This window comes from Eurosta solidaginis, chromosome 5 (assembly GCF_040869045.1).
Source record: "Eurosta solidaginis isolate ZX-2024a chromosome 5, ASM4086904v1, whole genome shotgun sequence".
NCBI lineage: Eukaryota > Metazoa > Arthropoda > Insecta > Diptera > Tephritidae > Eurosta > Eurosta solidaginis.
This window is the reverse complement of record NC_090323.1, coordinates 200,225,457-200,240,399: the sequence shown is the minus strand read 5'-3', so window position 1 is coordinate 200,240,399 and position 14,943 is coordinate 200,225,457. Positions and strand designations below refer to the sequence as shown.

General features: G+C 35.5%; 1 protein-coding gene across 16 annotated transcripts in view; it reads right to left on the bottom strand.

Annotated features, from left to right (window-relative positions):
* Eip63E (cyclin dependent kinase Eip63E) overlaps positions 1 to 14,943 on the bottom strand; it is a 733,437-nt gene that overhangs the window by 317,923 nt on the left and 400,571 nt on the right. The gene's annotated exons all lie outside the window — the stretch shown is intronic.

Genomic DNA, 14,943 nt, shown 5'->3' with positions numbered 1-14,943 from the left:
AAATAAAGTCTACATGCATAAAATTTTCAGTACGACTTCTTCTTATCTCTTAAGTCATCAAGTTTGTATAAAAGTTTGCAAAATCACGTACATATTTAGATAAGCTTACATACTCGCGAATGTTCTTCTAAGTATTCGCTTTAGTTTGCTTATGACATTTGGCATTTAATAATGAGCAAACATGCATTTCGAAGACAACTTGCGCAGTTTTGGATATAAAGTGAATTAGACTAACATTCTCGATATAAATCATGATGACCTGCTAAGTTTATTGTGGAACTTAACATTTTCCAGTATTTCTATCGCGAATAATGAATAAATGATTCGGTGTTCTTAGCTTTGTTTTGAGTTTTACGCAGCGCGAACTGAACAAATGTAATGATAGCTGTAATCTTTTCGAATTGAATCGGAAATAAGTACGATGTTTTACTAAAAACACACCAATTACACGCAGAAATATATTCGTACAAACTAAAAACGCGGGTACCGGTGCGTGAGCGTAACCTTTTTTTATTATAATTTTGCATAACGTGATCACGCAATCGATGATGGTGGAATTAATATCCCCTCACACGATTATGACTAAGTCAGAATAGCAATAACAAAATTAAACAACAAGGCCGCGGGAGCTGATAGTCTGTCCAGCTATTCAAAAATGTCGGTGGGTAGTTGGTAAGGCGCATGCATCAGCTTCTTTGCAAAATATGGTAGGAAGAGTACGTGCCCGATGATTGGAATCAAAGTGTGCTTTGGCCAATCTACAAGAAGTGGGGACTCTGCAAACTGCACCAACTATCGCGGAATCAGCTTTATTAGTATCGCATATAAGGTGCTGTCAAGCGTTTTGTGCAAAGGATTGAAGCCCGCTGTGGATCGGCTGGTTGGACCCTATCAGTGCGGCTTTATACCTCGCAAATCTACCATCGACCAAATTTGTATCGTGCCAAATCTTGGAAAAAACCCCACGAAAAAAGAATTGAAACCCATCACCTTTTCGTCGATTTGAGTGAGGTTATGGTATTAGATGGTTCTTGTAGTGTGAGCAAGTTAAAAATAAAGTGCAAGTTTAAGCTATTTAAAAATACATAAAATATCATTGTATTGAAATAAATAAAAATTAGTATTGAAGTCAAAGGTATTCGCTTCATTTTGAAATAATTTTAGTGTCTTTAGCTTGTTGTGGTTTTTTTTTTTGTTATTTAAAATCCAGTACCTTTATTAGTGTTTATTTGCACAAATATTTCAATTTCAGCTAAAGTTTTAGTTGGGTTCCTCACAAATCCGTACGTTGGGACTTATATCTTATTATTAGTCAAAGTTCTGTGATTCCAAGTTATTAATATCAGCTGCCACTTTCTGCCACTAACCATGTTTTGCGACAGTTTTCTGATAGCGTAACCCTGGTAGATTATTGTCGTATGTTATATGTGCTTACATGTAACATACGATATTATTTTATCCAGTCGACGATATGCACATGTAAACTTTTGTGTGTGTTTGTTGTTTTGTTATTGTTATGTATGCAAGATCTTTTAATAACTTAAATTTCTTTATTTAATCCTATTAAACATTGTATTTGCGACCACGTTCGAAATAGTAAAAGGCTTCGTTTCGAACATCAGCTCTGAAATCTAGCGAAGAATCACCCATGCCAATAAATGATACTTTGGACTGACAACATCAGATGAGGCGGATCTGGGAGTGTTCGAAAAAAATAGTTTTTTGAAAGATTTACGGACCCCTATACGTTGCCGACGGTGAGTACCGAAGAACATTTCATGTTGAGCTGTACGAAATTTACGCAGACATCAACATAGTTCAGCAAATTAGCTGCCACAGAAATCTGGTATGAAATAACGGAAGCACCGAATCGTTATCCCTCAGATCCAACACAGCGGAGCACAAAGAATTTCCGTAGCTTATTACGTTATTTATCAGCCCAAATGTAAGTAGAGATGTTGCTGTCATACAGGTACTAGAAATGATGATCTGATGCTATAAATGGAGGTAAAGTACTTCAGGGAATTGGACCAGAGAATTGAATATTCAACTGGTTAGAGCTACTACATGAAGGCGCCAACTTTTAACTTACCTAATTCTTTACCGAACCCCGTTATTTTCGTTTATTTCGAGCTCCATAATTATTCAAAATTTAAGAGGGCGAAAACCCAACCAACACCACACCATCGTCGAATATGATCATTTCACTCAAGTATAAAGAAAACTTGGTGACCAATCCCAGAGCTATGTCATTCTTAAAGTGTACTGCGTAAGGGGCAGATTTAATATTGTCAGCAGTCAGGTGACGAATATAATCCTCTGGAATTGAGAAGATGGCAGCCAAGCCCACGAAGTCATTGTTTAGCTCATTCTTAGATATAGAAATCAGCGCAGACCGTGAGGTCTTGCGTCAATCGAAAAAACATTAACCATATGCTCGGGTAGTCTTGCTGGTAAAGAATCTAATACGAAGGTTTTAAATCTATCTTAGTGCTTAAACAGTCCATCTTAGTGCTTAGGCAGTCTTAATCCAGGGTTTTATGCAGACCGTGTATATTGGATAATATATTCGGCTATATTTCAAGGGAGAATTTCTATTACCGGGCCGACTCGGGAAGTACAGATAAACTGTCGACGAATTAAAATTGGGTTGACTACTCCTCTTGCCATTTAGCGTTGGCGTACAATTTCTTGTGAAGAGAGCAAAGTTACGTCTTTTATTGTGGATTTTACCAGGCCTATTGATACATTGATATTGGTTTAAAATTTAAATTCATCATGTTTCCTTTTGGTATTTAACTATGAGGATACGTGTTTCTTTTATAGCTGAAATACTGTGATATAATAAAAAGGTCGTCCCCATCAAGAACCATGAGTACTCTAATTTGCATACACGGGTATTATTAGTACTGATAAGCTTAAAGCAAATCGCATTTACATAAGGCGTTTCTTACACCACTGATGCTGTCACGCACAACACTTTTAACCCTTTTGAAATCAATTTGCTTACCCTTTCGTTTGCTTTTGGCTACATTGGCACTACAGATTGATAAATGACAGTCACCGCAGGCTCAAAATGCGCACCCTGCTTTGGCAGGTGCTAAGTTTCAGCCGCTAAAAAATGGCAATGAAAAGAGTCTTAGGCAGAACAGGCATTCAAAGTGCTGTTGTTGTTGTTGTTGTAGCATTCCAAGTGCTGTAATATGTTATGTAGATTCGCTGCTGTTATGTGAAAGGAGGAGAGGGGTATTTACATTAAAACCAAAACATTTAAAAGCAATCATGACTTGCGGGACTTTTGTGTCGTCTCGTGGTGAGAAAAGCATACGTGTATCTATTTTTATGTTATTCTATTTAAAATGCGATGAAATTACTTCATTTTGCGACTGAAAATGTACCGAGAGCAAGCAGAAGACTTTAAGGTGAGTTTTATTACTTCTTTTTACCCAATTTTTTGCTTAATGTACTTATATACAGTAGCGTACACGAAAGTTGCGGTGACAATTTTGCTTGAAATTTTCTTCAAGTTCCTTTTTTATTTTCGATATTTTAAAAAAAATACATGTCCATTTATTTTGTAACAAAAACATAACTGCATACTCAAAAAAAAAAAAAAAATTGAGAAAACTATCAATGAAAAGATTGACCTTTTGGTAAAATTTTTTCGAAATTTCGAATTTTTTGGAAAATGTTTGTGAGATTGATTTACGTTATTTGCAAACGTCATGGAAAATTTTTCTTTTGTCATCAAAATAAAAAAAAAAGATTTTAAGTTTTGATAAAGAGTTCTTGAATTTTTTCGAATTTTCGAAATCTTCAGAAAACCCTTTTTTACATTGCAATAAGTTTTTGTTACAAAATTCATGAAATTTTTTTCTTTAGTTAAAAGAAAAAAACAAGTTGGGACGAGACTGAATGGGGCTGAACAATAATCTTATCCCGTACGTAATCTCCAAATAATGGGATGTATAAGATAAGAAATATATACAGACCAATTCTAAATATTCTCGCGGAATTTTGTTCTCGCGGATTTTTTTATTCCCGCGGAAAAATTCCTGCAATTCTTTTCTCCTAGGGAGAAGAATAATTGGGGAATAGGAATTTCGAATTTTCGAAGTCAGCTGTTTTGTCAATTGAAATTTCATTGCGCATTTCTTATTTTGTTTAAAAAAATTTTAAAGTTTAATTATTGTTGGCAATTTGTTTGAAATTAAGAAATAAGGTATAAACAATGCACATTATTGCATTTCATGTGGTATTCACTGAAATGAGTAATGAACTGGTACCACAGCAACATCAACAGAGGAGCATAAGAAGAAGACCGGCGGGATAACACAAATCCGCCGGAGTTGCCTGCATTCATTCTGCAAAGCAATTTTCTGGCGGCCAAGTCGAGTTGAGTTAGCCTTTCGCCATATGCCAAAATCTATTTAAGCCTTCTTAAAAAATCCTTGCACAATTTCTGGATGGCTGCATCAAATATGCGAAGAGCTCTTCCGTTGCTTATGATATACTTTTCGACTTAAAATAAAGAATATTGTGGTTGTTGTTGTTGTTTGTATTAACAGTGAGAATATTGTGGTAGAATGTAAATATATATTTTAGCACAAATTTGTACAAATAAGTGTTCTTTCTTAAAATAACCAATTTCCTTTAACTATTTTGATGCATTCCCTTTAATTTAACAAGTGAAAAAACTCCTATGAAATGGCAGAGAAATCTCCCTCTCCCTCACATTCATAATACCTACTTTTCTCCTATAACTGGTTTCCGCTTTTTCGAACATTGTTCAGAATAGGAGGAAAGGGAGAAGTGAAAAAACTCACAAGGAATTTTTATTTAGAATACGAGGAATGGGAGAAGGGAAAAAACTCGCACGGAATTTTCGTTTAGAATTGGGCTGATTATATATAGCTCCGACCGAAGTGATTTTTACAGGAAATCTTCTCTGATATATTAGAATATATATCACCAAGTTTCACGTTTTTATATTAGAAATTGAGGGAGAAATGGCCAAAAATCTTTCTATCTGAACGATCGGTTCTATGGGATATATATTATACATATAGCTCCGTTCAAAGCGATTTTTTCAGGAAATCTTCTATGATATATTAGAATATATATCACCAAGTTTAACGTTTTTATATTAGAAATTGAGGGAGAAATGGCCAAAAATCTTTCTATCTGAACGATCGGTTCTATGGGATATAACTATATATAGCTCCGATCAAAGTGATTTTTTCAGGATATCTTCTATGATATATTAGAATATATATCACCGAGTTTAACGTTTATACTTTCTAAATTGCGGCAGAAATGACCAAAATCGTCTTATCTGAACGATCCGTTGTATGGGAGATATATGTTATAGTGGTGCGATCCTACCGGAACCGACAAATGTCCAATATAATTAAAAATACATCCCTTTGCCAAATTTCATTGAGATATCTCAAAATTTGAAGGACTAGTTTGCGTTCAAACAGACAGACGGACGGATGAACAGACGGGTGGACAGACGGACTTGGCTATATCAACTCAGTTCGTCGCCCTGATCATTTCGGTATATTTAATGGTGAGTCTATCGTCTATATTTCTCAACGTTACAAACATCAGACCAAAGTTAATATACCATTTCATGTTCATGAAAGGTATAATAAAAAAAATAAATAAAAGAAGAATGTTCTTGACGAGATTTGATAAAAATCCCCACTTCTATTTTCGAAATCGTTCTCGAGATGGTAGGGCTTGGTACCGGAACGTACTGGATCTGCATCCGGCGACGGACCATCAACATCGATAACACTCCCCAAGGCCTTCGGGAAGTGTCCTTATTGCTACAACAACAACAACTGCTTTTTTCGAGTTCGCTGCTATATATTTAAAATACCATGTTTTGAGAATACTTCTACATGCGTTCAGCTTACTTATGGTAAAAAAAACGCTTCCGAGTCCTGGTGCAAAGGAGTATCTTAGAAAAAGGGTTTGTGAACATAAACAGTAACAAACTGTTAAGGAATTGAGCTTCTTGTAAACCAATTGGAATGACTGCAAAGAGTCTCCAGGGGAAAATCGAAAAAAAAAACACTATAAGGGTAACGAACTTTCTCATAATAAAAAATAGCTAAAATGTTGACACGATTTACCCTAGAAGAGATTTAGGCCTTTCCTATGCTCTAATTTTCGTCGTGCTTCTTTAAGTTTTCTCACAAAATGACAGGACGCGACCTACATGTTTTATGCTGATTCCGAACGGGCAGCTGCAAGGCAAATGAGTTTTCACTGAAAAGCTTTTTCATGACAGAAGTACACTTGTAGTGTTTACAAAACCACTTTCGAGGGGCAACTCTCTTAGAAGAACTTTTTTTCGAATCGAAAAAGCATTTTTATAAAGTATTTAATTCCGGAATTGGAACTCAGTACCTTCAGTGTGGTACGCAGGCACGCCTTGACCTCACTACGGTTCTTTTGGTAAGCTGTGGATCAATCCTAGCACATGAAAAAGTTTCATCAGTTGTTCTGTACGAAAGTATTAACATCTGCAGCAGGAAAGCAATTGAGAAAAAGTTGTACAACAACAAGACGTGGTTTTGGTCGAGTTTGTTTGTAAGCAGATCGATCATCGCAGGAGTGCGCGTTCTGATCCCATTCCTAAGAGAAAATTGCTTCGACGAGACTTACAAGTTATAATTGAAACAGCTGTCGCTTTGGTCGTTCTGTTGTCATGTTTGTTTAAATGTTTTTTCCAAAATATATATTTCATCACAAGTTATACTGATGTCCAGTACTTGCAATATTCATATTTTTTGCAGCAGGTTATCGGCAAAATGAGGTAAGTTGTTTTTAACACGCTTATATTACCTTCAAATGTATGTATGATTGTTTGTTACTCTCTAGGCTAAGCGTGGTCCTATTAAGGTGGCAGAAACACTATAGCAAACAACAATATTATATATTAAATAATTTATACCTCATTTATTGGCAATTTAATACCGCAAAAAAAAATTTTAAGCTGCGTCCGGTTCCGAGAAACGGGAGTGTCTGCTAGCTTAAGACTCAAGCCAGCAGACACTTCGTGAAAACACGACCTACGACTTCCGAACGACATGGATAATTGATATTACATTTATTGGCAATTTAGTACCGCAATAAAAAATTTAAAGCTGCGCCCGGTTCCGAGAAACGGGAGTGTCTGCTAGCTTAAGACTCAAGCCAGCAGACACTTCTTGACAACACGACGTACAGCTCCCTAACGACTACAATAATTTATACCTTATTGATTGCCTAAATGTTTCGTTGTTCTGAAAAATATTTTCACTATACCAAAAGGAAAAATTAAATTTTATATTTTGCCGACCCTAATAAATATAAATTATAACTTTCGAAAATCAGTGAGTTGCATGTTACTGATTACTGGTATTAAATTGCCAATAAATGTAATATCAATTATCCAAGTCGTTCGGAAGTCGTAGGTCGTGTTTTCACGAAGTGTCTGCTGGCTTGAGTCTTAAGCTAGCAGACACTCCCGTTTCTCGGAACCGGACGCAGCTTTAAATTTTTTTTTGCGGTACTAAATTGCCAATAAATGTAATATCAATTATCCAAGTCGTTCGGAAGTCGTAGGTCGTGTTTTCACGAAGTGTCTGCTGGCTTGAGTCTTAAGCTAGCAGACACTCCCGTTTCTCGGAACCGGACGCAGCTTTAAATTTTTTTTTGCGGTATTAAATTGCCAATAAATGAGGTATAAATTATTTAATATATAATATTGTTGTTTGCTATAGTGTGTCTGCCACCTTAATAGGACCGCTAACGTGCAAAGGAGAGGTAGACCCATCTAGCGGCAATTATTGAAGTGGTTATATACCTCGCTACAAAGCGAGTTGTGCATAATAGCGGAGAAACGAACCTCTGTACTACGGTGCTATCAATATCCAAAGTGGATTGTAGATACTAAAATGGCACAATATGTGCACGTTTTTTAGTTTTTTAAACTACATTGTAACGAATTCTGGGGAATTCCGATTAATTTGCACCTTCTGCTAACGTTCTTATCGCTGAACTGTCGAACACATAACTTCAATATTCAGTATAGCAATATGGCCTTTATTTAGTCTACTTTGGGAGTAGTATAATTATACTTCCATATCACGTACTTCACAAAAGGGTGTTTAAATCAAACTGATTCTGATTCCTCAGCTTGCGCCTTGCTTGTACATCAAGGGTTCCCTCATCACTTTTATTGTAGAATGACGATGTTAGGCTTTGCAGACATCCACTAGACAATGAGCGATTCCGTGTTAAAATTCGCTTGTTATTGTTGTTATTGTAGCGGTTATTGTAGCGGCATTGGGGAGTGTTATCGATTTTGATGGTCCTTTACCGAATGTAGATCTGTTACGTTCCGGTAACAATCACCATTAATGTTCCAGCCCGACCATCTCGGGCACGATTTGGTATGAGCACATGAAACCTTCTAGGCCTTACCACCCTCCCACCCCATACATCCGTGAGGAAATTGGGGTCGCTAGAGCCTCGATTGTTAAAGAAACAGGATTTGCCACGGGTAATTGAGGCTGTTGGAGAAGCTATGTATTGCGCTGAAAACCCCTTCAAAGGGTGGCGATACACAACCCGTTGAATAAATTTGGTGTTTTAGTCGCCTCTCACGACAGGCATACCTGCCGCGGGTATATTCTAAGCCCCCTAAACCCGCTGGTGTTTAGGATCCGTTTCTTAGGCCGTATTGGCATTAGATATATACTTTTACTCGTACAATTGGGTTTGTTCCCAATATTTCTGTTTATCATCGGAGTTTTTACAAAGTATAAATTCTATCAACTTCTCAAAGCTAGCCGCAACGGCAGGTTATACCTAGATTTATAACAAAGCTTAGCTCATAGGCATATGGTTTTGTGACACGAAAATTTGATATCTAATCATATGAAAAAAGAAATTTTAAACAAAAAAGTTTTCGATTCCCGCTTATGTGAGAGAAATAAATTTTTATTTGCTAAATTGTCTTTAACTTTATATTTACTGCAAAGACTATGTTAATATTCAATAAAAAAATGTCATCATTACAAGTAAACGCATTTTCATTTTACACAACTTATATCTTCGTACTCTAAATTAAATATTACAAACAAAAAAAAAAAAAAAAATGATTGCCAAAGTCTGAGGTCGATTACATTTTGAATGATTACACAAATTGTGGCTCAAGGGGCAGCAAAATAGTAGTAACAGAGAGAAGGGGCAAGGAAAGTAGTGGAAGTAGTCAAAAAAGTAATATGTTGTTGTTGGTGGTAGGAAATACGGCAAGGCCTACGTTTCTTCCACCATCTTATCAACACACAACTCAATCGTTCAACTCCCCAATGAATTTTGCCACTGCAGCTCAGTTTGTACCAAAATAGGAAAAATACAATTTTTAATATTTTTCTATCCCCCACCAATATCCGTAAACGAAATTAAACCGAATTTCCAATAAATTTTTGAAAAGTGTCTTTGCGATGCTTTTGGTGTTGTCACCTTTTGCAGTCATACTAAAATATTTATTTGATATTTGTGTTTTTATTTTCGATTATTGACACTTTATTGTGCATATAGTATGAGTGTTGTTATTCCTTTCGTGTAGGTTTATTGCTCTGAAGGCTTTGTGAAATTGTGAATATGCCTTAACGCCTAAATGTATGCTTCACTACATTCATATGGGTTAGTACACATGTTGACTGTTGTTACCTTTGTAAATGCGAAATGCTTTTTGTATACGCTATATTCATGAGATCATTTATATGTAAGACATTAGGCTGCTTACTATTTTAGATACTAGTTTTTGATGTGTAAATATCCTTGCTCAGGGTATGAAGGAAGCTATAATGTAATCGTAAGCTTAATTTTTGGTAGTGGTGAGTTGTATGGGGGAATACCGAAGGTAAGCGGAAATGTAGCCACCGCACTCTAGAGAGAGTGTGGTAGAGTTGACATGAGCGAAAGAGGAGAAGAAAAAGAGGGCAAAGGAGAGATTAGAAAGCAAAACCGAAGCCGGAAAGGAAACTAGAAGGCGTGTTATTAATTTTATATTAAAGATTTAATCGACGTGTTATGTGCGTGTGAATGATTTGTTACCAACAAGGTATCAGTTTGTTATAGGAGTGTTATCGACGAGTTATCCTTTCGTTATCGAATTGTCATAAATTGGCTATCGATAACAAAAGTTATAAATGAGTTACCTACTTTTTATTGGTAAGCTATGTACTTGTTATCGAAAAGATATCGACCTTTTATCAAAAATATTGCGATTATTTATCGAAAAGTTATCGATTATTTTTGAAAAAGTTATGGATATGTTATAAACAAGCGATTAATTTGTTATGACAGTGTTAATGTTATAGAAAGTTTAATAATATTTTGAAGAAATGTTATCGATTTATTATCAATAAGTTATCGCTTATTTGGTATTCTGCGAAAGATAACGAGTTGTTATCGAAGTGTTACTAATTTTTTTTAAACAAAAAAGAAAACACAAGACACGATACATCTACCTCCAAAGAGATTTAGGCAAAGCTTTTCTTTCAATATGCGTCGTACTTCTATTCAACTTTTTCTACAAACTAGCGTCATCCTAATGACTAGTTTTTCTTTACACCTAGCTTGGGGCCTACATTTACGCGGAACAGCTTTTCTTGGCCGAAAAACACTTGAAGTGTTTACCAAACTTATACCGATGGGCAACTGCGCTTAGAAATAATTGGTTATAAATGAAAAAATGTGTTTATAAAAATTTTGTTGTTGATTCACCAGGTTGTGAGCCCATCCCAGTAAGCTACCGCCTAAACAAAGTACAAGAATAGCTGAGTTATCTGCTTATTTTGTTTCAGGATACCGGCATCTTCCAGGCCTAGCTCCGACACTGCGCCGAACATGCCATGGTTAAGGGTTATATTTGTAGGCTGCCCGAGGCTAAGTCACGTACCCGCAGTATAGAGAGAGGTTAAGGTAGCTTTCATACCAAAGTCGGCAAAAGCCTCTCACTGAAATCCGAACGATTTCGGAGCTACATACCTATCTTATTTTCTTCTTTAAACTTAAGAAAGACTTATGTCAGACAATATCTGGAGCTCGCTCTTTCGCTTGCTCGAAACGTGCCAAAACTTGTCTGAGCTCTTTGGTATTTGCTATTGATCGGTCGCCCGACTTAAGGAATACACACTGGTAGCTTTCTTAGATATCGCAGGTGACTTTAGTAATGTTCTTCGGAAAGCAATGACTTCGAGCGGACGCATGCTAGCTGATTTTGTACACAAACTGCGACTGTATATTGTTCTGGTTTGGTGGTTGGTACTTACAAAAGCCACGAACCTCAAACGCTAAGTCTAGAATGTTCGGAGCTCTATAGTAGCAGCACTCTTGTCTTCATTTCGATGAAGACCCTAAACACTTTCCTGAAACTGCCGCCACTGGATTTCGTAACGAAGGAAATCTCCGTTATCGCTGCCTTGTGAAGAGTTGGAAGAATGGACGAAGTGGTCATAATATGATTTTGAGCACCAATTCCCAAGTTTCAATACCAGTCCTGTACTGATGATTGGACTCCAGCCACAGTTTCACTAGGAATAACACAGTCTTCACATGACCTGAATGGGCAAATAAGCAATTGCTCTTCTGGGCGCCATCAACAAATTTATCAATACGAGGTTCTGTAAATCATTTAGCACCTTATGGGTCGACGACACAAATTCGAACACTGAATGACACACATATCTCAATGAGATGACCCAGCACATCAGTATTATGTATGGGTACGTGGACACAGAAGCATTGAAGGCAACCTTTTATCAGCAAAGCAAATGTTCTCTGGTCAGCTCCCCCTACAAGATAGGTTTGGCCTGCCTATAGTAAAGGACGCACCTACACTCTTTTGAACCTGAACAGGACTAACGCTACTGATAAGGGCTCTCGCTGAAAACTTTTTGATTGATACTCACTACAAGAGGATGCGATTATTTCTGCATCTGCTGATGTATTGTAGAATCGTCCAAGTTCTTTTAACTTAATATAAATATATAAGAGCCACCCTGATATGACATAATACAGGAATTTGATACCTTTGAATGGGCTCATTTTTTGCTGTGCATTACTTCATTCAATACGCATTCACTAGCCCTTAAGTCGTCCCCTTTTATTGAAAATTTTGTACAATTCATTTTGAATGGGCAATGGGTTTAAATTGTCACTCTCTGTCTGGCTGTTGGTTTCCGTTTGTGTTGGCCAAAAAATCTCATTTACTTGTGGTCGTATGTGCTTTAATTTTATATTTTGCTGTTGCTTTATTTGGGAGTATGTACTAATGTTTTTTCTTGGTTGTAATATATATAATTGTATTGAACCATTTGTTCTGTGTAGGTGTGTGTGTGTGACAACGATGAAAGTCAATGCTGTTGGGGTTATGTTGCCTATCCTTAGGCGTTTTTTTTTGGTGATTCTGGTTTTTTGAAATTTTTGCAATTGCTTTTGCTTTGAATTTCAATTTGTTAAAACCATAAGCATTTAAATATTCAAATCAATATTTTGCCTTGTGTTTTCACACATTCTTGTGGCGCAGCAATGTAACATCATTTGATGGTAGGGGGAAAAGGTATGAAATAGCAATGAAATTAAATGGAATACGTAATGAGAATGATGTGTAATTTACTGAATTTATCCCAAGTCATTCACATTTCCGGAGTTTTCGCATAAAATATTTATGCTCACTCACCTTTAACAAAGCTGGTTTGGGTATAGCAACGAAGAGTAGCGGACCATTAAGTGCGCTGTAATATGTTGGTGGAAAAATGGAAAAACTACACTTTTTGTTTTTAAATATTTAAAAGGAAATTACACTTGTATTAAAATTAAAGATCTGGGAGAGAGTTAAAGAGTGAAACTTAGCTTCCAGATGAGCGAAGAAAAACTGGAAATCATCGGAAAATATATCCAAATCGCGGCAGAGATGCGAGTTTTAGAAAAATCTAAATTTCAACGTCACCTTGCGATTAAAGCAGTGAACAAAAATTACCACCCAAGACTAATTAAAGGTTTATGTTTCTTTTAGAAAACATTTTTTTTTCTAAGCGGGGTGTCTACTCGGCATTTGTTTGACAAAGAGTCCGAGTGTATTTCTGCCACGAAAAGCTTGTCTTGCAGGTGCCGTACGTAGTCGGCATAATACATGTAGGTCCCATCCAGCGTGTAATGAGAAAACCTCTTTTTTGTGCCACCGCTGGATTTTATTCGCCTTAAATAATAGATTTGGTCAGACTCTTCACTACAGCTTTCCAAGATGAGCTAGATGGAATAGGTACGTAAGAGCTTCTCTTGGATTCCGCGGCAAACAAAGGACGAGATGATGCCATATCTGAAAGTTATTTTAGCTGCACATATCGTTTAAAAATAAACCCCCTGCTTAACCAACACAAACGACGGGCTGCACAGCAGTGAAGTTTTAATTGCACAATAGTTTTTGGATATAAAAGCAAGGCCCAAAACCTGTAGATATCAAAAACTACAAACAATTTTATTTTTAAATGAAAAAAGTTTAATTTTGCTTGAAAAAAGTTGCATTTGATTTGATTTAAAAAAGTTTGATTCGACAAAGTTTTGTTTGATTTGAAAAAAGTTTTATTGATCCGAAAAAAATTTCATTTGATTTGAGAAAAAATTTATTTGATTTGAAAAATGCATCACTTGATTCGAAAACAGTTTCATGTGTTTTGAAAAAAAAAAAAAAAAAATGTAATAAAAAAGCTTCATTTGATTTGTAAAATGTTTAGTTTGATTTGAAATGAAAAAAGTTTCATTTGATTTGAAAAAAGTTTAATCTGAGTTGATAAGAGTTTCATTCGACATGAAAAGTTTCATTTGATTTAAAAAAAAATTTTATTTGATTTGAAAAAGTTTCATTTGATTTCAAAAAAAAGCTTAATTTGAGTTGAAAAGAGTTTCATTCGACATGAAAAGTTTCATTTCAATTGTTAAAAAGTTTCATTTGATTTGAAAAAAATTTTATTTGATTTGAAAAAAGTTTCATATGATATGAAAAAAGTTTAGTTTGAGTTGAAAAAAATTTAATTTGACATGAAAAGTTTCATTTCAATTGTTAAAAAGTTTAATTTTATTTGAAAAAAAAAAAAAAATTGATTTGATTCGAAAATAGTTGCATGTGTTTTCAAAATAATTTCAATTGAAATAAAAAAGCTCCATTTGATTTAAAAAAGTTTAGTTCTACATGAAAACAATTTCAGCTGATTTAAAAAAGTTGTATTTGAGTTGAAAAGAGTTTTATTTGAGATGGTTGAAAAAAGTTTAATTTGATTTGAAAAAAGTTTTATTTGACATGACAAAAGTTTAATTTGACATGACAAAGGTTTCATTTCAATTGAAAAAAAGTTTAATTTTACTTGAAAAAAGTTTCATTTCATTTGAAAAAGTTTAGTTCGAAATGAAAAAGTTGTATTTGATTATAAAAACGTTTCATTTGATTTGATTTTTATTGAAAACTAGCAGACCAGGCAGACGTTGTTCTGCCCTAAAGTTGGTCTATCTGCATACATCTTATTAAGCTCTTTCCGTCTAACTCTGCCTCCCCCTCTTATATTTTTCTTAATCTTTTATTCACTCCTCCCTCCGTCTTTTTCGATTCATCTATCTCTATTTCGTCTCACTCTATTTCTTTCTCAGTTACCTTCTCCTACCCTCTTTTCTCTTCTCTCAAATTCTTCTCATTCTCCTTCATCTCTTATTGCCAGTCCCAGAGGGTGGTCCTAATCCCAGTCCCAGCCCGTCTCTGGTCTAGTTCCCAATAGGTATGAAAACTACCCTGTACTAAAGCACTCATCAACAGCTTTCATTTGATATCCAATTGTATAAAAACATTCTAGGGGTGCCCTGGTCTACGTTTTGACCTATATC